The sequence below is a fragment of the Nerophis ophidion genome, linkage group LG25, assembly GCF_033978795.1.
Source record: "Nerophis ophidion isolate RoL-2023_Sa linkage group LG25, RoL_Noph_v1.0, whole genome shotgun sequence".
In the NCBI taxonomy this organism is placed as follows: domain Eukaryota; kingdom Metazoa; phylum Chordata; class Actinopteri; order Syngnathiformes; family Syngnathidae; genus Nerophis; species Nerophis ophidion.
The window spans coordinates 29,565,146-29,590,078 of record NC_084635.1 but is presented as its reverse complement, the minus strand read 5'-3'; positions in this window follow the sequence as shown (position 1 = coordinate 29,590,078).

Sequence of the window (24,933 nt, the reverse complement as noted above, 5' to 3'; positions counted from 1 at the left end):
TTTGACTCGACCAAAATTCAATGGTCAAATCAACGTCAGAATCCCACATTGATAAAAGGTTGTCAAAAAGCATGTTGTTTCAACGTTGTATTTGTGTTGTACAGTATTGGTAGGGAAATGACCAAAATTCAATGGTGACGTGCAACCTGACATTGAATATATGTTGTCAAACGCAGGTTGTTTCAACGTTGTAATCGTGTCGTCAAATTTTGACTTGACCAAAATTCAATGGATGGATGGATGGATGGAAATCAACGCCAGAACCCAACATTGATGAAACGTTATCAAAAAGCATGTTGTTTCAACGTTTTATTTGTGTTGTAGAATATTGGTTGGGAAATGTCCAAAATGCAATGGTCAAATAAACGTCTCAACCTGAGATTGGATAAACATCAAAAGCATGTTGTTTCATTTTTGTATTTGTGTTGTTGAATTTTGACTTGACCAAAATTCAATGGTGAAATCAACGTCAGAACCCGACATTGATGAAACCTTGTCAAATAGCATGTTCTTTCAACGTTGTATTTGTGTTGTAGATAATTGGTTTGCAAATGACCAAAATTCAATGGTGACCTGCAACCTGACATTGAATAAACGTTGTCGAACGCGTGGTTGTTTCAACGTTGTATTTGTGTTGTACAAAATTGGTTAGGAAAATGTCCAAAATTCAATGGTCAAGTTAACGTCTCAATCTGACATTGGATAAACGTCAAAAGCCTGCTGTTTTAATGTTGTATTTGTGGTGTCAAATTTAGACTTGACCAAAATTCAATGGTCAAATCAACGTCAGAACCCAACATTGATAAAACGTTGTCAAAAGGCATGTTGTTTCAATGTTGTATTTGTGTTGTAGAATATTGGTAGGGAAATGACCAAAATTAAATGGTGACGTGCAACCTGACATTGAGTAAATGTTGTCAAACGTGGGTTGTTTCAACGTTGTAATTGTGTTGTCAAATTTTGACTTGACCAAAATTCAATGGATGGATGGATGGAAATCAACGCCAGAACCCAACATTGATGAAACGTTATCAAAAAGCATGTTGTTTCAACGTTTTATTTGTGTTGTAGAATATTGGTTGGGAAATGTCCAAAATGCAATGGTCAAATAAACGTCTCAACCTGAGATTGGATAAACATCAAAAGCATGTTGTTTCAACGTTGTATTTGTGTTGTTGAATTTTGACTCGACCAAAATTCAATGGTCAAATCAACGTCAGAATCCCACATTGATAAAAGGTTGTCAAAAAGCATGTTGTTTCAACGTTGTATTTGTGTTGTACAGTATTGGTAGGGAAATGACCAAAATTCAATGGTGACGTGCAACCTGACATTGAATAAATGTTGTCAAACGCAGGTTGTTTCAACGTTGTAATTGTGTCGTCAAATTTTGACTTGACCAAAATTCAATGGATGGATGGATGGAAATCAACGCCAGAACCCAACATTGATGAAACGTCATCAAAAAGCATGTTGTTTCAACGTTTCATTTGTGTTGTAGAATATTGGTTGGGAAATGTCCAAAATGCAATGGTCAAATCAACGTCTCAACCTGAGATTGGATAAACATCAAAAGCATGTTGTTTCATTGTTGTATTTGTGTTGTTGAATTTTGACTTGACCAAAATTCAATGGTGAAATCAATGTCAGAACCCGACATTGATGAAACCTTGTCAAATAGCATGTTCTTTCAACGTTGTATTTGTGTTGTAGATAATTGGTTTGCAAATGACCAAAATTCAATGGTGACCTGCAACCTGACATTGAATAAACGTTGTCGAACGCGGGTTGTTTCAACGTTGTATTTGTGTTGTCAAATTTTGACTTGACCAAAATTCAACGGATGGATGGATGGATGGAAATCAACATCAGAACCCATCAATTGATGAAACCTTGTCAAAAAGCATGTTGTTTCAACGTTTTATTTGTGTTGTAGAATATTGGTTGGGAAATGACCAAAGTTCAATGTTCAAATCAACGTCTCAACCTGAGATTGAATAAACATCAAAAGCATGTTGTTTCAACATTGTATTTGTGTTGTCAAATTTTGACTTGACCAAAATTCAATGGTCAAATTAACGTCAGAACCCGACATTGATGAAACGTTGTCAAAAAGCATGTTCTTTCAACGTTGTATTTGTGTTGTAGATAATTGGTTTGCAAATGACAAAAATTCAATGGTGACCTGCAACCTGACATTGAATAAACGTTGTCGAACGCGGGTTGTTTCAACGTTGTATTTGTGTTGTACAAAATTGATTAGGAAAATGTCCAAAATTCAATGGTCAAGTTAACGTCTCAACCTGACATTGGATAAACGTCTAAAGCATGTTGTTTTAATGTTGTATATGTGTTGTCGAATTTTAACTAGACCAAAATTCAATGGATGGATGGATGGATGGAAATCAACGTCAGAACCCAACATTGATGAAACCTTGTCAAAAAGCATATTGTTTCAACGTTTTATTTGTGTTGTAGAATATTGGTTGGGAAATGACCAAAATTCAATGGTCAAATCAACGTCTCAACCTGGGATTGGATAAACATCAAAAGCATGTTGTTTCAACCTTGTATTTGTGTTGTCGAATTTTGACTTGACCGAAATTCAATGGTCAAATTAACGTCAGAACCCAACATTGATGAAACGTCATAGAATATTCGTTGGGAAATGACCAAAATTCAATGGTGACGTGCAACCTGACATCGAATAAATGTTGTCAAACGCGGGTTGTTTCAATGTTGTAATTGTGTTGTCAACTTTTGACTTGTCCAAAATTCAATGGATGGATGGATGGATGGAAATCAACGTCAGAACCAAACATTGATGAAACGTTATCAAAAAGCATGTTGTTTCAACATTTTATTTGTGTTGTAGAATATTGGTTGGGAAATGACCAAAGTTCAATGTTCAAATCAACGTCTCAACCTGAGATTGGATAAACATCAATAGCATGTTGTTTCAACCTTGTATTTGTGTTGTTGAATTTTGACTCGACCAAAATTCAATGGTCAAATCAACGTCAGAATCCAACATTGATAAAAGGTTGTCAAAAAGCATGTTGTTTCAACGTTGTATTTGTGTTGTACAGTATTGGTAGGGAAATGACCAAAATTCAATGGTGACGTGCAACCTGACATTGAATAAATGTTGTCAAACGCAGGTTGTTTCAACGTTGTAATCGTGTCGTCAAATTTTGACTTGACCAAAATTTAATGGATGGATGGATGGAAATCAACGCCAGAACCCAACATTGATGAAACGTTATCAAAAAGCATGTTGTTTCAACGTTTTATTTGTGTTGTAGAATATTGGTTGGGAAATGACCAAAATTCAATGGTCAAATCAACGTCTCAACCTGAGATTGGATAAACATCAAAAGCATGTTGTTTCAACCTTGTATTTGTGTTGTCGAATTTTGACTCGACCAAAATTCAATGGTCAAATCAACGTCAGAACCCGACATTGATGAAAGGTCGTCAAAAAGCATGTTGTTTCAAAGTTGTATTTGTGTTGTAGAATATTTGTAGGGAAATGACCCAAATTAAATGGTGACGTGCAACCTGACATTGAGTAAATGTTGTCAAACGCGGGTTGTTTCAACGTTGTAATTGTGTTGTCAAATTTTGACTTGACCAAAATTCAATGGATGGATGAATGGAAATCAACATCAGAACCCAACAATTGATGAATCCTTGTCAAAAAGCATGTTGTTTCAACGTTTTATTTGTGTTGTAGAATATTGGTTGGGAAATGACCAAAGTTCAATGGTCAAATCAACGTCTCAACCTGAGATTGGATAAACATCAAAAGCATGTTGTTTCAACCTTGTATTTGTGTTGTTGAATTTTGACTCGACCAAAATTCAATGGTCAAATCAACGTCAGAATCCAACATTGATAAAACGTTGTCAAAAAGCATGTTGTTTCAACGTTGTATTTGTGTTGTACAGTATTGGTAGGGAAATGACCAAAATTCAATGGTGACGTGCAACCTGACATTGAATAAATGTTGTCAAACGCGGGTTGTTTCAACGTTGTAATTGTGTTGTCAAATTTTGACTTAACCAAAATTTAATGGATGGATGGATGGATGGATGGATGGATGGAAATCAACGTCAGAACCCAACATTGATGAAACCTTGTCAAAAAGCATGTTGTTTTAACGTTTTATTTGTGTTGTAGAATATTGGTTGGGAAATGTCCAAAATTCAATGGTCAAGTTAACGTCTCAACCTGAGAGTGGACAAATGTCAAAAGCATGTTGTTTCAACATTGTATTTGTGTTGTTGAATTTTGACTTGACCAAAATTCAATGGTCAAATAAACGTCAGAACCCGACATTGATGAAACATCGTCAAAATGAATGTTGTTTCAACGTTAGGTTTGAGTTGTAAGAATATTAGTTAGGAAATGACCAAAAATCAATGGTTTACTCAACGCCAGAACCCAACATTGATGAAATGTTGTCAAAAAGCATATTGTTTTAACGTTGTATTTTGTGTCGTAGAATATTGGTTCGGAAAATGTCCAAAATTCAATGGTCAAATCAACGTCTCAACCTGACATTGGATAAACGTAGAAAGCATGTTGTTTCAACTTTGTATATGTGTTGTAAAATTTTGACTTGACGAAAATTCAATGGTCGAATTAACATTGATGAAACGTCTTCAAAAAGAATGTTTCAACGTTAGGTTTGAGTTGGATTATGGTTTGGACCTAATTCAATACGTTCTCAACGTTGTTTTAAAGTCGTGTTCCCGCTGGGATTTTGCCCACGAAAATAATAAACAAAACCCTTGAAAAAAATTAGGGCAGCCCTGACTGAGTCCAATGAACAGGTTTGACTTGCCAAGATACTGTCAGGCTTGGACTTGGTCTTGGTTTGTTTTCCCGAGGTGCAAAGAGAATGGAGTGGAAACGGTGTGAAGGTAAAGACATCTTTATTTTAACACTAATAAACTAAAAACAGGAACAAATAAAAAGCGCTCACAATGGATGTACAAACGGGCTATGAAACAAAAGACAAGCACAAAGGCTGTAAACTATAAACATGAAACAAAAACACTTGCGCAGTGGCATGAATAACAAAAACTTATGTGGACAAAATGGACAGCATTGAATGAGGTGATGTTGCCGGACTGACTAACTGGTAACTGTGGCTTAAATAATGAACATAAGTGAAAACAGGTGTGAGACAAGACAGGTGAAGTGATTTGTTGTCATGGTAACAAAACAGGGAGTGAAAAAAAAAGGAACTTAGAGTCCAAAGGGTCAAAAGCCCCTGGTATTCCGAGGCAGTCTCCCATCCAAGTACTAACCAGGCCAGAGACTGCTTAGCTTTGAGAACAGATAATATTGGGGATGCTCAGGGTAATATGTCCATACAAAACTCATGATCAGACATGACTGAAAACTAAATCAGTTGGCATGGTGCGACAAACAAGGAAATGCAAAACAGAACTAAATGTCCAAAAAACTAAATATAGCATGACCAAAACAAAACATGAACCATAGGCGTGACAGATACAAATTTAGGTATTCAGGTTCAAAGCTGATTTCTGAGCTGAATTCGTGTACTCATATTCCTGAGTTTGGGGTGTGTGTGTGTGTGTGTGTGGGGGGGGGGGGGGGGGGGGGGGGGGCACAGAAGGTAGTACAAGCAGCAAAACATAATTGGAAAAAAAACATGCATTATGTAAATCCAATTTGTAGAAACCAGGGTGTAAGAGCCATATAACAGGCGAGAATATTAGGTGCAGGTTTGGGAGCATCATATAAGTATACACACACAAGCAGACTGAGGCGCTTTATTAGATTGCCATTGCAGGAACATGACATTTTGTACCTGATTTCAACTCCGGCTCTTTTTGATTTAGCAAAGCGCGACACCCACGCGGCAGCTGCAAGATTGGAGCGGAATGTCATCTCCTGCTGAATACTGCATGTGAATATTAAAAGTACAAATGACTTCGTCGCTATAAGATTGATGACGGCTTTTGTCACGCCATGTCCTCTAAATAATGGCGCCGAGAAGCGCTTGGACGCGTAGTCGGCCAAAGGTCTGTTCAAAGCCTCGACAAAACCTTCTGTTTTCTCTACAAACAACATCGTTGTGTTTGGATCAAAGGTGTGCTGTATATTAAAGAACTTGCTCACAGTTGAATTATTTTCAAACAAAAATACAGAAAGAACACCAGCAGCGAGCTCGCGTTGCCATTAGTTACACGAAATAACTTATATTTATTGTTGTTTTGTCTTTTAATGTACATGTTTCACCAAATAAACGATCAAATGTTTATTACGTGACTCACGCGGATCTATAACCCAATAAAATCGCTCATTGGATAGTAAAAAAAAATGTATGTTGAATGACAAAATCCATAATTTTGGGGGGTTTGAATCCTTGTGCAGCTAACAATTCATTCCAAGTACTGGGTTGACGATTCGATTCAGGATCGATTCGAATAAGGATCAATTCTCAACGCGACGCGATTCTCGCAATGTCATATTTGGTATAATAATCATAATGACACAGGTAACAGGTTGAAAAAGCACAGAAGGTAGTACAAGCAGCAAAACATAATTGGAAAAAAAAACATGCATTATGTAAATCCAATTTGTAGAAACCAGGGTGTAAGAGCCATATAACAGGCGAAAATATTAGGTGCAGGTTCGGGAGCATCATATAAGTGTACACACACAAGCGGCACAGTGGTTGAAAAACACAGCGATAAGTAATGAATAATTCCGCTGGTAATCACAGTGTTAAAAATAACATTCAAAATATAAAACGTTCTCATGCATTTTAATCCATCCATCCGTTTTCTACCGTTCCTGTTCAAGAAGTCGCATTGATGGTAAGAACTATTTTATTCATTAGCTTCAGAATAACAATTTTATTAAAAAGAAGAAGATACTTATTATATTCTTAAAATGTTGGTCTTACTTGAAAATGCACACATTTATTTGTATTCAGTGTTAAAAATGTATTATACGGCTCTCTCGGAAATACATTTTATAATATTTTGCTTTCATGGCTCTCTCAGCCAATAAGGTTCCCGACCCCTGCCCTATAATATAAGGTTCGAGGCCACGTTCTCCCGGGCAAAAAGCGTGTCGTGGGTTTGCGACGGATCAAAGAAGTCGCCGTTGTTGAACGATGAACAAAAGCCTGCTTTTATTGACAAGCGAACATCACAACAGGTGTAGAGATTTAGTCCAATTTGTATCAGTCTCCCCCCTGGAGAAGCCAGTCCACCGTTTATATGAACCAAAATGATGTCATATCTGCTCTTTAGGTTTATGGTTCAATGGTTTACTCGATCATGACCAGGTTTGTGTTCCTACACGTCAGTTTCAGGCCAGAACTAACCGTTGGACGTTAACTTGTATGTCCACCTTTAGGGATCTGGCTGTCATTCTGCATAGATTGTGTGATATAAACTATGCTTTGTCAAAACAAATGTTCATACTTTTCTTTTTACCTGCCAACCATGCTGGACCAGTGTTTACCCAAACACAAGTTAGCTGCTTGCTCCAGAGGGCTGTAAAATGTTACCATATGGAAAAACATGTTATTGTGTAGGCTAACAGACACAACATTTCGACAGAATAAACATTCAATGATAGCTCATCAGCCTTTTTAATCTTAAATGATTACACAGTGAACCTCATTGGCCAAAGGCTAATGTGTCAATTACTCCATGAGCAAGGGGGATATAATGCTGACAGTCAGATAATTTGATACAGGTGAAGGTGAGGTTATATGATAGCAAATAAAACCAGTGATTTGCCTGCTCCGTAAAAAACACTTTTGTTGGCCTAAGCATGCAGAGACCAGTCCCCTGATTGCTTATTGATCATGAATGAGTCGTCCAGCGAGCAGAGATCAGATCAAGGCGGCAAAAGGTCAGGAAAACAGCCTACGAACAGGCTTGGGTTTTATATGTTGACTAAAAGGCCTGGTATCGATTTGTGGCAAATTTTGACTTTGGTGCAACTTTTAAGGCTTTTTAAGTCTTTTAGAAAATGTGCCTCCAATTAAGTTAACGACCGCAGGATCAGGAGTTTTAACCTCTTTAGGTACCGACGAGCCGCCCACAAGCTGTCCTATGCTTTGATCATGACACGAAGGTTTTACCCCGCACCCTATTTCCATCGACATCATTGTAAGGGTTTTTTATTCGTTTCTTTTGGATGACACACAGAATATACTAGTTTAGATTTGTGTATATCATTTCTTAGCATAGCTCGGTTGGTAGAGCGGCCGTGCCAGCAACTTGAGGGTTGCAGGTTCGATTCCCGCTTCCGCCATCCTAGTCACTGCCGTTGTGTCCTTGGGCAAGACACTTTATCCACCTGCTCCCAGTGCCACCCACACTGGTTTAAATGTAACTTAGATATTGGGTTTCACTATGTAAAGTGCTTTGAGTCACTAGAGAAAAGCGCTATATAAATATAATTCACTTCACTAATGGGGAAATACATCAATGTCTCTTGTAGGGTTGTAGGCTATACCAGTACTAGTATAGTCCTGTGGTACTATTGTCCTGGGCATGACGTCAAAGTGCATCCGGCAGTGGAGGCTCCTCTAAGGGGTCTTGGGGCCCTAGGAGGTTAACCCTTTACTATTGTTAGCCCAGGTGGCCCTTGGCAAAGGCCTAGTACCGGACTGCCTCCTAGCCAGGGATACGGTGAAGACCTCAACGGCGGGGCAGGCGGAAGACGGTAGATGTAAGAACCACCACAACGGCTGTGATACAAAATTGGTGCAGTTCTGACATGGACTTGTTTCTTCAGCATTGTCCACACGTTTAAGTCAGGACTTTGGGAAGGCCTTTGAAAAACCTTAATTCGAGCCGGATTTAGCCATTCCTTTACCACTTTTGACATGTGTATGGGGTCATTGTCCTGTTGGAACACCCAACTGCGCCCAAGACCCAACCTCTGGGCTGATGATTTTAGCTTGTCCTGTAGAATTTGGAGGTAATCCTACTTTTTCACTGTCCCATTTACTCTCTGTAAAGCACCAGCTCAATTGACAGCAAAAAAACAGGCCCAGAGTATCAATCAATCAATCAATGTTTACTTATATAGCCCTAAATCACTAGTGTCTCAAAGGGCTGCACAAACCACTACGACATCCTCGGTAGGCCCACATAAGGGCAAGGAAAACTCACACCCAGTGGGACATTGGTGACAATATTGACCCAGTGGGACGTCGGTGACTATGATGACTATGAGAACCTTGGAGAGGAGGAAAGCAATGGATGTCGAGCGGGTCTAACATGATACTGTGAAAGTTCAATCCATAATGGATCCAACACAGTCGCGAGAGTCCAGTCCAAAGCGGATCCAACACAGCAGCGAGAGTCCCGTTCACAGCGGAGCCAGCGAGCGTCCCGTTCACAGCGGAGCCAGCAGGAAACCATCCCAAGCGGAGGCGGATCAGCAGCGCAGAGATGTCCCCAGCCGATACACAGGCAAGCAGTACATGCCCACCGGATCGGACCGGACCCCCTCCACAAGGGAAAGTGGGACATAGGAGAAAAAGAAAAAAAACGGCAGATCAACTGGTCTAAAAAGGGAGTCTATTTAAAGGCTAGAGTATACAAATGAGTTTTAAGGTGAGACTTAAATGCTTCTACTGAGGTAGCATCTCGAACTGTTACCGGGAGGGCATTCCAGAGTACTAGAGCCCGAAATGAAAAAGCTTTATAGCCCGCAGACTTTTTTTGGGCTTTGGGAATCACTAATAAGCCGGAGTCCTTTGAACGCAGATTTCTTGCCGGGACATATGGTACAATACAATCGGCAAGATACGATGGAGCCAGACCGTGTAGTATTTTATACGTAAGTAGTAAAACCTTAAAGTCACATCTTAAGTGCACAGTATAATACTACCACTACAATATTTTAGTGGAAGAAGGCATACCCACATCCATGTGGGCCCAGTTATGGGGAAATAACAACCCAAGACCTCAACGGTGGATACAGGCGGAGGATGATTGCTAACCCTATGGAGCCTCACAACGGCTGGGATGGCGGGGGAAGGCTGCAGCAGAAAAGGGTCTCCAGTCATCTTGATCTTGGACTCCATGCCACCGGACCCTGATCCGGATCTGTCAAGGATGGTGTGGTGACTACCTGTGCACCAGTCTCCCCACGTTAAACAAAGTCACGCACTGGCATCCTCCATAGAGGGATACCCCCCTACCAGGAAGATCGTCATTCATGCTTCGAGTGACCGCTGATGACTATTGAATCAAAAAAACGGTACTATACTTTGTTTGATACTATTATGATTACATCAATATTTTTTTGTCATCAAAATCTGTTTTTTTTTTCAAAAAATCATATTATGTTTACAAACTCTGGAAATAAGTCCCCGGACACATGAGGACTTTGAACATGACCAATGTATGATCCTGTAACTACTTGGTATCGGATCGATACCTACATTTGTGGTATCATCGACAACTAATGTAAAATATCCAAACAACAGAAGACTAAGTGATTGTTACATTTTAACAGAAGTGTAGATAGAACATGTTAAAATTGAAAATAAGTAAATAATGAACAAGTGGATTAATTATCCATTTTTACAGCTTGTCCTTTATAATGTTTACAAAATAATAGGTAGATAAATGACACAATTTGTTACAGCATATGTCAACAAACTAATTAGGAGCCTTTGTTTGTTTACTTACTACTAAAAGACTAGTTGTCTTGTATGGTCACTATTTTATTTAAGGACTAAATTGCAATAAAACATATGTTTTTTTTGTTACAATTTTTTACGGTCCCCTTTATTTAGAAAAGTGTCAAAAAGTATCGAAATACCAAAATATTGGTATCGGGGCGACCCTAGTCCCTTGTTTTGATGTTAGCATTTAAGCTAGCGAGCCAGCCATTAGCGCACCAGCTTGCCTCTCCAGTAAACGAGTAGTATCAACATTCCTTGGGTTTGTTCAAAGTGCCGTTATCGATCACAATCTTAACATAGTTTTGATTCAAAACGATACAACTATTGTTTATCTTGAAATCCCGAGTCGCAAACACGAAACTAAATGCAATTTAGCAAATAAAAAAATGAATTAGCTATTATTTATGAGAACTTTATTTGTGTATTTATGTAGGTATTTAATATTTGTTGACATACTCATGTATCGATTTATTCACTGTTGTGTAACAGATTGCGTCCAAAACAAATGTGTTAGAAATGTGTATGTGTCTTGTCTTTGTGATCATGTTCTGTTTAGTTATGTTCTGTTTTGTTTTTGACTCCATTAGTTCCTGTTTTTGGGCACCCTGCTTAGTTTGAGTTTCGATGACAACCATTAGTTTCACCTGGCTCATTTTTTTGGACTCACGAACCTGTCAATAATCACAGCACTATTTAAGCCTGTAGTTGCCAGGCAGTCAGCCTGGCGACATCACCCTCTACACACCCTTGATACCTGATTGCTCACTTCTTCCCAGAGATTCATGCTAAGTGTTTTTGTTTTTGTTGTCTATAGGTCTGCCATTGTGCGAGTTTTTGTTTTCAGAGCCAGTTTTGAACCTTTGCTGAGAGCGCCTTTTGTTTGTTCCTTTTTTTGAGTTAATCATAAAAGATGTCATTACCTTCACGCCATGTCCGGTTCAGTCGATTTGCACCACGGGAAAACAAACCACACCATAGTCCACGTCATGACACTATGATAGAACTCAATAAACGTTTGGGAACTGAGGAAACTAATTGTTGAAGCTTTGAAAGTGGAATTCTGTTACGGCTCAGACCCTTGCCAACGGCGCTCATCCGTCTGTGCGCTCCAGCGAGCGCATGTCAGGTCACGCCCAGGGACCCTGCAGCGGCCACCAGCTGTAATCATTCACAGACAATCACCACACCTTCCCGTAATGAAGGACCTGCCTTCATAAGCCTTTACAACTTGGCATGCAAGCGCTAGGGTATAGCCTTCCATACCTTCCCTGTGTCCATCCTCTAGTCACGCTGTGTGTCGTGTGCTGCCGGATCTTCCCTGTCTTCTTCGTGCTTTCTGGTTTTTGACTCCTTGGACAACGACGACTCGCTCCTGCCTCTTGACCCCGCTTCCGCCCATGGACTACCCTGCCTGTTTTGCCCTTGTCGGTCTGCACCGCTTCTCTCAACACGCAGCTCCAACACTTACGGTAAACTCCCTCCAGTTAAATCCTGCACATAGCCTTACACCATACACACTCTTCGACCTCGTTCACACTCCATTTCCCTAATTATATTATATATGGTCTATATATATATATATATATATATATATATATCCATCCATCCACCTTCCTCCGCTTATCCGAGGTCGGGTTGCGGGGGCAGCAGCCTAAGCAGGGAAGCCCAGACTTCCCTCTCCCCAGCCACTTCGTCCAGCACTTCCCGGGGGATCCCGAGGCGTTCCCAGGCCAGCCGGGAGACATAGTCTTCCCAACGTGTCCTGGATCTTCCCCGTGGCCTCCTACCGGTTGGACGTGCCCTAAACACCTCCCCCGGGAGGCGTTCGGGTGGCATCCTGATCAGATGCCCGAACCATCTCATCTGGCTCCTCTGGATGTGGAGGAGCAGCGGCTTTACTTTGAGCTCCTCCCGGATGGCAGAGCTTCTCACCCTATCTCTAAGGGAGAGCTCCGCCACCCGGCAGAGGAAACTAATTTCGTCCGCTTGTACCCGTGATCTTATCTTTTCGGTCATGACCCAAAGCTCATGACCATAGGTGAGGATGGGAACGTAGATCGACCGGTAAATTGAGAGCTTTGCCTTCCGGCTCAGCTCTTACATCACCATAACGGATTGGTACAACGTCCGCATTACTGAAGACGCCGCACCGATCCACCTGTCGATCTCACGATCCACTCTTCCTTTACCCATGAACAAGACTCCTAGGTACTTGAACTCCTCCACTTGGGGCAGGGTCTCCTCCCCAACCCGGAGATGGCACTTCACCCTTTTCCAGGAGAGAACCATGGACTCGGACTTGGAGGTGCTGATTCTCATTCTGGCTGAAGATCCTGGCCAGATGAAGCCATCAGGACCACATCATCTGCAAAAAGCAGAGACTTAATCCCACGGCCACCAAACCAGAACCCCTCAATGCCTTGACTGCACCTAGAAATTCTGTCCATAAAAGTTATGAACAGAATCGGTGACAAAGGGCAGCCTTGGCAGAGTCCAACCCTCACTGGAAAAGTGTCCGACTTACTGCCGGTAATGCGTACCAAGCTCTGACACTGATCATACAGGAAGCGGACTGCCACAATAAGACAGTCCGATACCCCATACTCTCTGAGCACTCCCCACAGGACTTCCCGAATGCCTTCTCCAAGTCCACAAAGCACATGTAGACTGGTTAGGCAAACTCCCAGGCACCCTCAAGACCATATGGTTTATATATATATATATATATATATATATATATATATATATATATATATATATATATATATATATATATATATAATAAATCTTTAGACATTACTGCGGCCTGGTGTCAATATGCCATCATCTGCCCCTGTTTAAACCTTAACAAATTATTTCACATTCTTGTTTTATGTAGAGCTTCAGTCGTTCAACTCTCCGCTGTCGTATTTTACGCTTCATAATGCGCCACACATTTTCCATGGGAGACAGGTCTGGACTGCAGGCAGGCCAGGAAAGTACCCACACTCTTTTTTTAAGGAAGCCACGCTGTTGTAACACGTGCTGAATGCGGCTTGGCATTGTCTTGCTGAAATAAGCAGGGGCGTCCATGAAAAAGACGGCGCTTAGATGGCAGCCTATGTTGTTCTAAAACCTTTATGTACCTTTCAGCATTATTGGTGCCTTCACAGATGTGTGTTACCCATGCCTTGGGCACTAATACAAACATTGTTCTTGAACTGTTTGACTATTTGCTCACGCAGTTGTGGACAAAGGGGTGTACCTCACCCCATCCTTTCTTGTGAAAGACGGAGCATTTATTGGGAAGCTGTTTTTATACCCAATCATGGCACCCACCTGTTCCCAATTAGCCTGCACACCTGTGAGATGTTCCAAATAAGTGTTTGATGAGCATTCCTCCACTTTATCAGTATTTATTGCCACCTTTCCCAACTTCTTTGTCCAAGTTTCCGGCATCAAATTTTAAAGGTAATGATTATTTGCGACAACAACAAAAAAGTTTATCAGTTTGAACATCAAATATGTTGTCTTTGCAGCATATTCAACTGAATATGAGTTGAAAATGTTTTTAAAATCATTGTATTCTGTTTATATTTACATCTAACACAATTTCCCAACTCATATGGGAACGGGGTTTGTAAAAATGCAGCTCAATTTTACACCTGGTAAACTCATCTCAAGGACCGGATTGAACCTGTTCACGGGCCGGATCCGCATGTTTGACATCCCTGGTCTACACAATACACACATTGAGACTGTGTGGTTCCTAATCTAGAAAAAAAAACTGGGTAACATACTTTTTTGTTCGTGGTATCATAGTCAAATTTAAAATATGATGAGGAAAGTACTCCAGTCCTGGTCTTATTGTGTTCCCAGTCCATACTACCAGACTATTATAGTTACTTTACAGGCATAGTTCTCGCAATCTAAAAAAAATTTTTTTATTTTTCAGCGTATTCAAACTCATCTTCCTCAATGTCAGTAGCAGTTTGACAGACTCTGATTTTAGGGGATAAAAATTCAATTTGTTAGCTTTCAGAAGATCCCAAAACCATGCCTCGACTCCAAAGAGTTCAAGGACAGTTTTACATTTATTTTTGGATGTGACTTTTTTAGGTGATTCACACGACCCCCTCCTCCCCAAAATAAAAAAAATCCCAGAGTGCAAAGGGGTTAAGAAACATACCTGCAGTCGGGTTTCTGTAACTTTAGGCATCATTTTCTGATATGAGTTTTAAAAACAGAACAGTCAGTCATGAAAACTTAGAGACTTTGTCTTTAGAAATATTATTATATTTTGAAAGCTGTATCCCGATACGACTTCCTCCACTTCTGATATGATAACGATATCGGATCATTGAGTATTGGCTGATACGATATCAATTCGATACAATTCCAGCATGAATCATAATACATACGTTTATAATTTTGTAGCGTGGAATATTAGAAAAAGGCTTGATCAAGGGAAATTACTCACAGAACAAAAACACACACGTGTTTATTAAGGGTGCGACTCTTTGGGCGATTCGATCCAATTCCCATTCCTGGGGTGACGAGTCGATTCAGAATCGAGTCTCGAGTCAACACGATACTCGATTCAAACCAATTCTCGTGTGCGTATCAATTGGAATAATAACTATAATACAACTTTTTCAAAGCTGGTTACAGGTTAGAAAAGCTCCTTCGGATTTGATGGAAATGGTGCGGCGTCATCAGTAATGCGGACGTTGTACCGATCCGTTGTGGTGAAGAAGGAGCTGAGCCGGAAGGCAAAGCTCTCAGTTTACCAGTCGATCTACGTTCCCATCCTCACCTATGGTCATGAGCTTTGGGTCATGACCGAAAGGATAAGATCACGGGTACAAGCGGCCGAAATGAGTTTCCTCCGCCGTGTGGCGGGGCTCTCCCTTAGAGATAGGGTGAGAAGCTCTGCCATCCGGGAGGAACTCAAAGTAAAGCCGCTGCTCCTTCACATCGAGAGGAGCCAGATGAGGTGGTTCGGGCATCTGGTCAGGATGCCACCCGAACGCCTCCCTAGGGAGGTGTTTAGGGCACGTCCAACCGGTAGGAGGCCACGGGGAAGACCCAGGACACGTTGGGAAGACTATGTCTCCCGGCTGGCCTGGGAACGCCTCGGGATCCCCCGGGAAGAGCTAGACGAAGTGGCTGGGGAGAGGGAAGTCTGGGTTTCCCTGCTTAGGCTGTTGCCCCCGCGACCCGACCTCGGATAAGAGGAAGATGATGGATGGATGGATGGATGGTCTTAAAACATATTTTAAAATGATTTCTTATTAAAAAATAAATAAAGATGAAAAAATTGTATGTATTTTTTTAAGCAATTTTTCTAAATTTTTAATCGAGTACAAATCTGGATGAATAAAATCGCAATTCGGATGTAAATCTATTTTTTTGGTGCACCGCTACTATTTATTATTAACCATCTGGAATGGAACTACATGCTGTCTTTAAGTTAAAGTGGAGTGGATTTTCTATTTTCTTTTCGGCAACACCTAGTTCTTAAAATAGTTTCTACAATTAAGATAATTATGGAGTTAATTGAATAATCCATATTGTTAGCGGATACTTTCTGTTTTTGACTTGGAAACTTTGCATGTGTACGTAACCGCCGATACGTGTGAGTGGAACTGAAATGCTTGGAACTCCAGGGTGAGTGGAGTGTGTGGATTTTGGAACGATTGGAATCGGATGAGAAATGTTGGATATGAAGAGATTTGTATATTCCCTATTCATTTTCAATGGGGGGAAATTCCTGGTAATTACCAAAAAACATGCTGGCTTGAATGTCCAGGGTGAGTGCCAGCAACTTGAGGGTTGCAGGTTCGAGCCCCGCTTCCGGCATCCTAGTCACTGTCGTTGTTTCCTTGGGCAATACACTTTACCCACCTGCTCCCAGTGCCACCCACACTGGTTAAAATGTAAAAATTGGATATTCGGTTTCACTATGTAAAGCGCTTTGAGTCACTAGAGAAAAAGCGCTATATAAATATAATTCACTTCACTTCACTTATGTTGAAGCACAGTACAATCCATCAAGCGGTGCGGCTACATAGCTCACCATAGTCGTAATAAAACATTTTGTAGATTTTTTAGCGCCGTGTGTAATGTTCTATATTCTCAATGGAACATTTAAAATGTTGTTGTTGTTTACTTGAGTCATATTGCCATCATAGCGCAGCCTACAATTATCTCTCATGTTTGACTGCCATCTACTGGTCACACTTATCACAGCATCATGTACCAAATAATATAGCTTTGAGGTGGGTAAGCACAACCGAACTTATTCATCACGGGTTATAAGGCGCACTGTCGAGTTTTGAGAAAAAACAAAATATTTTAAGTGCTCCTTATAGTAGGTATATGGAAGGGGTCGGCAACCCGCGGCTCTGTCGCGCCGCCCTAGTGGTTCTCTGGAGCTTTTTCAAAAATATATGAAAAATGGAAATGATGAGGGGAAAAAAACATATTTTTGGTTTTAATATGGTTTCTGTAGAAGGACAAACATGACACAAGCCTCCCTAATTGCTATGAAGCACACTGTTTGTATTAAACATGCTTCACTTATTTGAGTATTTGGAGAGCGCTGTTTTGTCCTACAGATTTTGGCCGTCCTTGAACTCACCCTGGTTTGTTTACATGTATAACTTTCTCCGACTTTCTAAGACTTGCTTTATGCCACATCTTTTTCTGTCGCATTTTGTCCACCAAACTTATAACGTTGTGCATGAATGCACAAAGGTGAGTTTTGTTGATTTTATTGACTTATGTGGAGTGTGCATGACTGTAAGCTAATCGATGCTAACATGCTATTTAGGCTAGCTATATGTACATATTGCATTACTATGCCTCATTTGTAGCTATATTTGAGCTCATTTAGTTTCCTTTAAGTCTTCATAATTCATTTTATATGTCATGACACTATCTGTATGTAATATGGCTTTTGTATTTTTTTGCGGCTCCAGACAGATTTGTTTTTGTATTTTTGGTCCATTATGGCTCTTTCTGTCAGAGTTATTTGTTGACGAACCCAAAGATGCAGAAATGGAGGCAGGCATGGAGCGAGCAAACATGATTTTAATATAAATACTAAGACGAAACCCAACAAAGGGTTCAAACCACGTGGGCGGATAAAAAACAAAAGGTCTTTAGCATAGAAGCTAACAAGAAACAAAAAGGAACTTTAGCATGGAAGCTAGAGGATAACAAACAGAAAAACTGGAAATAACTATGGCTAACAAACACAGCTTACCGCTACGACGACCAGGACAAGACGTAGCACGACAGGTAATAGCTGAAATGATGCCAGGTAGCAAATACACAAGAGTGACATGAGGCAACGACAATACAAATGACAATACAAAGATCCAGCAAATGACACAAGACAAAGGAGGTACAAATAGGAGCCGGCTGATTGGCAACAGGTGTGGCCAGATGCCAATCAGCTGCAGCTGAAGGGGAACACAGCACTCAGGGAACAAGACAGGAAGGTGACAAAATAAGAGCACTAGACAGGAACTAAGGACAGAAAATACTAAACACACTGAGGAGGAACACAGTACTCAGGGAACAAGACAGGAAGCTGACAAATTAAGAGCACTTGACAGGAACTAAGGGCAGGAAATACTAAACACACTGAGGAGGAACACAGTACTCAGGGAACAAGACAGGAAGCTGACAAACTAAGAGGACTAGACATGAACTAAGGGCAGGAAATACTAAACACACTGAGGAGGAACACAGTACTCAGGGAACACGACAGGAAGCTGACAAACTAAGAGCACTAGACATGAACTAAGGGCAGGAAATACTAAACACACTGAGGAGGAACACAGTACTCAGGGAACAAGACAGGAAGCTGACAAATTAAGAGCACTTGACAGGAACTAAGGACAGGAAATACTAAACACACTGAGGAGGAACACAGTACTCAGGGAACAAGACAGGAAGCTGACAAATTAAGAGCACTTGACAGAAACTAAGGGCAAGAAATACTAAACACACTGAGGAGGAACACAGTACTCAGGGAACAAGACAGGAAGCTGACAAACTAAGAGGACTAGACATGAACTAAGGGCAGGAAATACTAAACACACTGAGGAGGAACACAGTACTCAGGGATAACAAGACAGGAAGCTGACAAACTAAGAGGACTTGACATGAGCTAAGGGCAGGAAATACTAAACACACTGAGGAGGAACACAGTACTCAGGGAACAAGACAGGAAGCTGACAAATTAAGAGCACTTGACAGGAACTAAGGACAGGAAATACTAAACACACTGAGGAGGAACACAGCACTCAGTTAACAAGACAGGAAGCTGACAAATTAAGAGCACTTGACAGGAACTAAAAGACAGGAAATACTAAACACAGGAAACAGATAAATGCAGAGGAAAAAACTAAAACATAGACAAACTGTCAGGGACAAGCCTGACACTTTCAACATTTTGGGTTGCCGACTCCTGGTATATGGGAAAGAGAAACACGATGATTGTACATATTTACATGTCAGCAGCTGAAACTGTTTAAAATAATCTTTGGGGAATGACCGACTTTCTGCGACAATCAATGTTAGAACGTGAATCTATTTAAAAAAAAAAAAGAAATCAGATTTTACGCGTGGTGTTGGCAATTAGCATGAAAATTAGCCTTCCAGATTGCATGAATAAGAATGAAACTGAACGGAGCAGTTTGGCGTACTTGTTGTTTGTCATGAGACTTATGGAGGCTCTTGGCAGCCATGTGTTCTAATCTATGGCTTCTTAGAAGAAACGGGGATGAGCGGAGGATTGTAAAGTATATTTCAAAGGAGCGGGGCTTGATAAAAACTCTTTTACATTCCTCCGCTTGCTTGCGTTCGCCAGCTGTGTGTATCAATCATTCTCTAATATTCCCAGCATGTCTTCAGGGTCTCTCGGTTGAGGCCCTAGAGCCCAGCTTATGGCTTCCCCTCAGATCTTCCCCTCTTTCATGTGGAATGCACACTTGGATTCGACATTTCCGAACAGCGCTGAGATTTAAAAGTTGCCTTTTAGAATAATGTTTGATTTTCTTTTTGTGTCCGACGAGGATAGCTCGCAGACTCCAGGTCGTGGACGGTTTTTTGAGTACGAGGCCAGACGATGCCACTGAGATCCGGCTAACTCCCTCTGACTGTAACCTATATATATATATATATATATATATATATATGGGGTGTTATGGGCTAGGAACAGAAGACTAGTTTCAACTCGGAGAGAGAGAGCAGAGCTCTAATTGTAGTTTGGTTGACACTGTGTATTAAAGAATTAGTGATGGACAGCAGATATATACACACAATGAGTTGAATGGTCGTTCAACATGAAAGCAATTTGTAAAAAAGAAAAACACAATTATTCATCCATCCATCCATCTTCTTCCGCTTATCCGAGGTCGGGTCGCGGGGGTAGCAGCCTAAGCAGGGAAGCCCAGACTTCCCTCTCCCCAGCCACTTCGTCTAGCTCTTCCCGGGGATCCCGAAGCGTTCCCAGGCCAGCTGGGAGACATAGTCTTCCCAACGTGTCCTGGGTCTTCCCCTCGGGAGGCGTTTGGGTGGCATCCTGACCAGATGCCCGAGCCACCTCATCTGGCTCCTCTGGATGTGGAGGAGCAGCGGCTTTACTTTGAGTTCCTCCCGATTGGCAAAGCTTCTCACCCTATCTCAAAGGGAGAGCCCCGCCACACGGCGGAGGAAACTAATTTCGGCCGCTCGTACCCGTGATATTATCCTTTCGGTCATGACCCAAAGCTCATGACCATAGGTGAGGATGGGAACGTAGATCGACCGGTAAATTGAGAGCTTTGCCTTCCGACTCAGCTCCTTCTTCACCACAACGGATCGGTACAACGTCCGCATTACTGAAGATGCCGCACCGATCCGCCTGTCGATCTCACGATCCACTCTTCCCCCACTCGTGAACAAAACTCCTAGGTACTTGAACTCCTCCACTTGGGGTGGGGTCTCCACCCCAACCCGGAGATGGCACTCCACCCTTTTCCGGGCGAGAACCATGGACTCGGACTTGGAGGTGCTGATTCTCATTCCGGCCGCTTCACACTCGGCTGCGAACCGATCCAGTGAGAGCTGAAGATCCCGGCCAGATGAAGCCATCAGGACCACATCGTCAGCAAAAAGCAGAGACCTAATCCCGCGGCCACCAAACCGGAACCCCTCAACGCCTTGACTGCGCCTAGAAATTCTGTCCATAAAAGTTATGAACAGAATGGGTGACAAAGGATAGCCTTGGCGGAGTCCAACTCTCACTGGAAATGTGTTCAACTTACTGCCGGCAATGCGGACCAAGCTCTGACACTGATCGTACAGGGAGCGGAGTGCCACAAGAAGACAGTCCGATACCCCATACTCTCTGAGCACTCCCCACAGGACTTCCCGAGGGACATGGTCGAATGCCTTCTCCAAGTCCACAAAGCACATGTAGACTGGTTGGGTAAACTCCCATGCACCCTCAAGAACCCTGCCGAGAGTATAGAGCTGGTCCACAGTTCCAAGACCAGGGCGAAAACCTCACTGTTCCTCTTGAATCCGAGGTTCGACTATCCGGCGTAGCCTCCTCTCCAGTACACCTGAATAAACCTTACCGGGAAGGCTGAGGAGTGTGATCCCACGATAGTTGGAACACACCCTCCGGTCCCCCTTCCCTAAGAGAGGGACCACCACCCCGGTCTGTCAATCCAGAGGTACCGCCCCCGATGTCCACACGATGCTGCAGAGTCTTGTCAACCAAGACAGCCCCACAGCATCCAGAACCTTAAGGAACTCCGGGCGGATCTAATCCACCCCTAGGGCCTTGCCACCGAGGAGCTTTTTAACTGCCTCAGCAACATCAGCCCCAGAAATAGGAGAGTCCACCACAGATTCCCCAGGCACTGCTTCCTCATAGGAAGACCTGTTGGTGGCATTGAGGAGGTCTTCGAAGTATTCCTTCCACCTATCCACAACATCCGCAGTTGAGGTCACTAAACACAATGACTATATACAGTATTTATATACAAATCCATTTAAATTAATCAGTGTCTCTGGATCTTGTTCAAATATCAGTTCAGATAATAGTTCTTGGAAAAAAAGGATGGCAGTACAGCCCATGTACTGCAGGTAAAGGTGAGAATTTGTAAAGGGTTAGCTCGAGAGCCTCCTACCAGCCCAGACAGAGCAGGTAGTGAGGTTCTTGTCTGGAATCTTCCAAAACCGATCCTTGGACTGGGTGGTTCCTTTCCTTAGCTCGCCATCAAAAAGAGAAGCCTGGCATGTGTAAGAGCCAGGACTATTCCTATAAATCCACGTGTACACAAATTATCTTCCTTAAATAACACTAATTGCATTATCAAGTATTCATACTGTAACATATTATTCAATATATTATTAGTATTCATTATAAATATTCAATTTCTAGTTCTTTCTTAAATTCTGTACAATATAAATCAATAAACATATGAGAATAACAATATGCAATAAAATGCTGAAATAACATAATTATGACCTATACAAAGCAGTCAGTGCACTAAACAATGCTTATTATCCACACACATATAAAAGTACATTCAATACACAATTGTGATCATTAGTCATTAGTTTAAAGGCCTACCGAAACCCACTACTACCGACCACGCAGTTTGATAGTTTATATATCAATGATGAAATATTGCAATACATGCCAATACGTCCTTTTTAGTTTACTAAATTGCAATTCATGACATCATGGACTGTCAGGAAATATTAGCGCTGCACCACTCGCGGCTAAAAGTCGTCTGCTTTAACCACATAATTACACAGTATTTTGGACATCTGTGTTGCTGAATCTTTTGCAATTTTTTTCATTTAATAATGGAAACTATAAAAACAATTATGTTGGTGGAACGCACCGAGACACAGCCGGTGTTTCTTTGTTTGTTGTGAAGCGTAGCAGTCAAGCGAACATGTTTTCTCCGAGGAACCCAAGGATGCAGACGAACAAAAGGTGAGTAGAACAGTCTCTTTACTCAGCAAAACGTACTTACAACTAAGGGTGCTCCATAAAGGAGAAAACTAAGGACGACGAAACAAAAGGTAAACTCAAAAAGGGCTTTGTGACAAAAACAACAAAAAGCTATCAAATTCGAACTGAACTTAGGCTGGAGTTTGCAAGACATGCAACTATCAAACTAAAACGCAGGCTGGATAGCACTAGGAGCAATCAGGAATATGCGTAGCAAAGTACATGGAAGATCTCGGAGTGTAGACAAAGGGTTGAATCGCCAAGTGCCATCCAGCTGCCAAGGTGCAGGTTAAATATCCTCAAACAGAATTGGATACAGCTGTGCACGTCTCGCAGCTCCACCCACGAGAGAAAGACAGGAACACTAGGTGACAGCAGGTGGTGACATTCTCTACGTCAACCAGCATGTTTTTGGATGGGGAAATTGTGATATATATCGTACCGGAGAAATCATTGGATCATTCGCTCTCCTGCAGCAGATGTTTAAAAGGCAGCTGAGAGCTTGGCTCCTTGGCTTCTCTCTGAGACACTTCGTGTTCACCGCAGCCATCCGACCTCCAGGTATGACTTTACAATCTTCAAAATCTCACTAAAAATCTATTAAAACAATAAGCAGATAAGGGATCTTCCAAAATTATCCTAGTTCACCGTCGCTTTTTTTTTATTTATTTTTTTTATTAGTCCTTAACTATTAATATCCTATTTCATGAATCTTTCATCCTCGCTTAAATTAATCGGGAAATTGTCGCTTTTTCTCGGTCCGAATTTGTCACGATCCGCTTTGCGGATCGTTTGTTGTTTTTCGTTTATATGTTCTGATCATGTTTAGTTCTAGACTCGGCCGATCCCTGTTTTTGTGCACTTCCTGTTTTGTCTCGTTCCCATGGTTTCGTCATTTGTTCACCTGCTCTGGCGTCAGGCGCACCTGTGTTTTAATTATTGTTTGAGTATATAAGCCTGCGTTATTCCTTAGTTCGTCTTTGGTCCATTGCTTGCTTTTCGCAACACGTCACGTTTTGTATCCTGTGTCCTAGATTATTTTGTGCTAAATTCCGCCTTACCTTCACGTGCGTGCGGCACGTCGTTTAGTGTTTTCTGTTTCCTGCTAAATTTTAGCATTAGCTTTCCGTGCGTTGGCACGCGCTTTGTTTTTCCCCTTTTGCACCAGTGTTCTTTTGTTTTATTATAATACAACTTATTCCTACCTGCAATCCTGCCTGACTGATCGTTGTGCATCCACGAAGTGGCAACTCCGCGCAGCAAGTGTGCCGCGTACGCGTGACAGAATGGACCAAGCAAAAAGCCACTTCACACTCATCCAGCCCCAACCAGAACAGGTGTTCCTCTCCGACGAGGAAAAAATGGAGATCTTCTGGGAGCTCCGTGCCGACTCTCGTCCATGGGAGAGCATGGTCGAGATAGAGCTGCTGGAGGAGGATATGCCGGCCGAAGCTGTGGTGACGTGGGGTCTACTGATGGCAAAAATAGCGGACGGGGAGGACCGCTTCCGCCCCCACTCACAAACCACCCCGACGGTCTCCTCAACGCGTTGCCAGCCGCGCGGGTACGTCACACCACCCGTGAGGAGAGGGCTCCAGCGGCGACCAGGCGCTGCGCAGGCGCATGCACAAAAAAAGTGCTGGACTTTCTCTTCAGCAGCAACTGCCAGGCGCTTTCCATGCGGCTTTTCTCCCCGGCACCTGCTGACAATCTGCCAGAGGGACGCATGCAGCGCACACGCACAAGGCCAGCTACCAAGCTTCCAAGCGCCCACCCTCCCATGCCCTCGACAGACTACAAGCTCGAACAAAGCCCCCCCCCCCGACACCCGCTCCTTCAGGCATCTGGAATCTGCTTCCTGTGGGGGGGGAGGTAAGGCTAATGGCGTGTCAGTGGGACAGGCAGACCTCCTCCCATCGAGGTTGCTGCCTGCCTTGCCACTGGCTCCGCCCTGGCCAACAGACTAGCCAGCTGCACCAGAGATACCTCCAACGCCGGCACCACGCAAAGCTCCCACGCCTGCGTCACGCCGAGCTCCCACGCCTGTGTGACGCCGAGCTCCCACACCTGCGTCACGCCGAGCTCCCACGCCTGCGCCACGCCGAGCTCCAACACCAGCGCCGCGTCGAGCTGGATCGCCAAGTCCAGGTCTAAACCGGCCTCCAAGTCCAAGCCGGCCTCCAAGGCCAAGCCGGCCTCCAAGGCCCAGCCGGCCTCC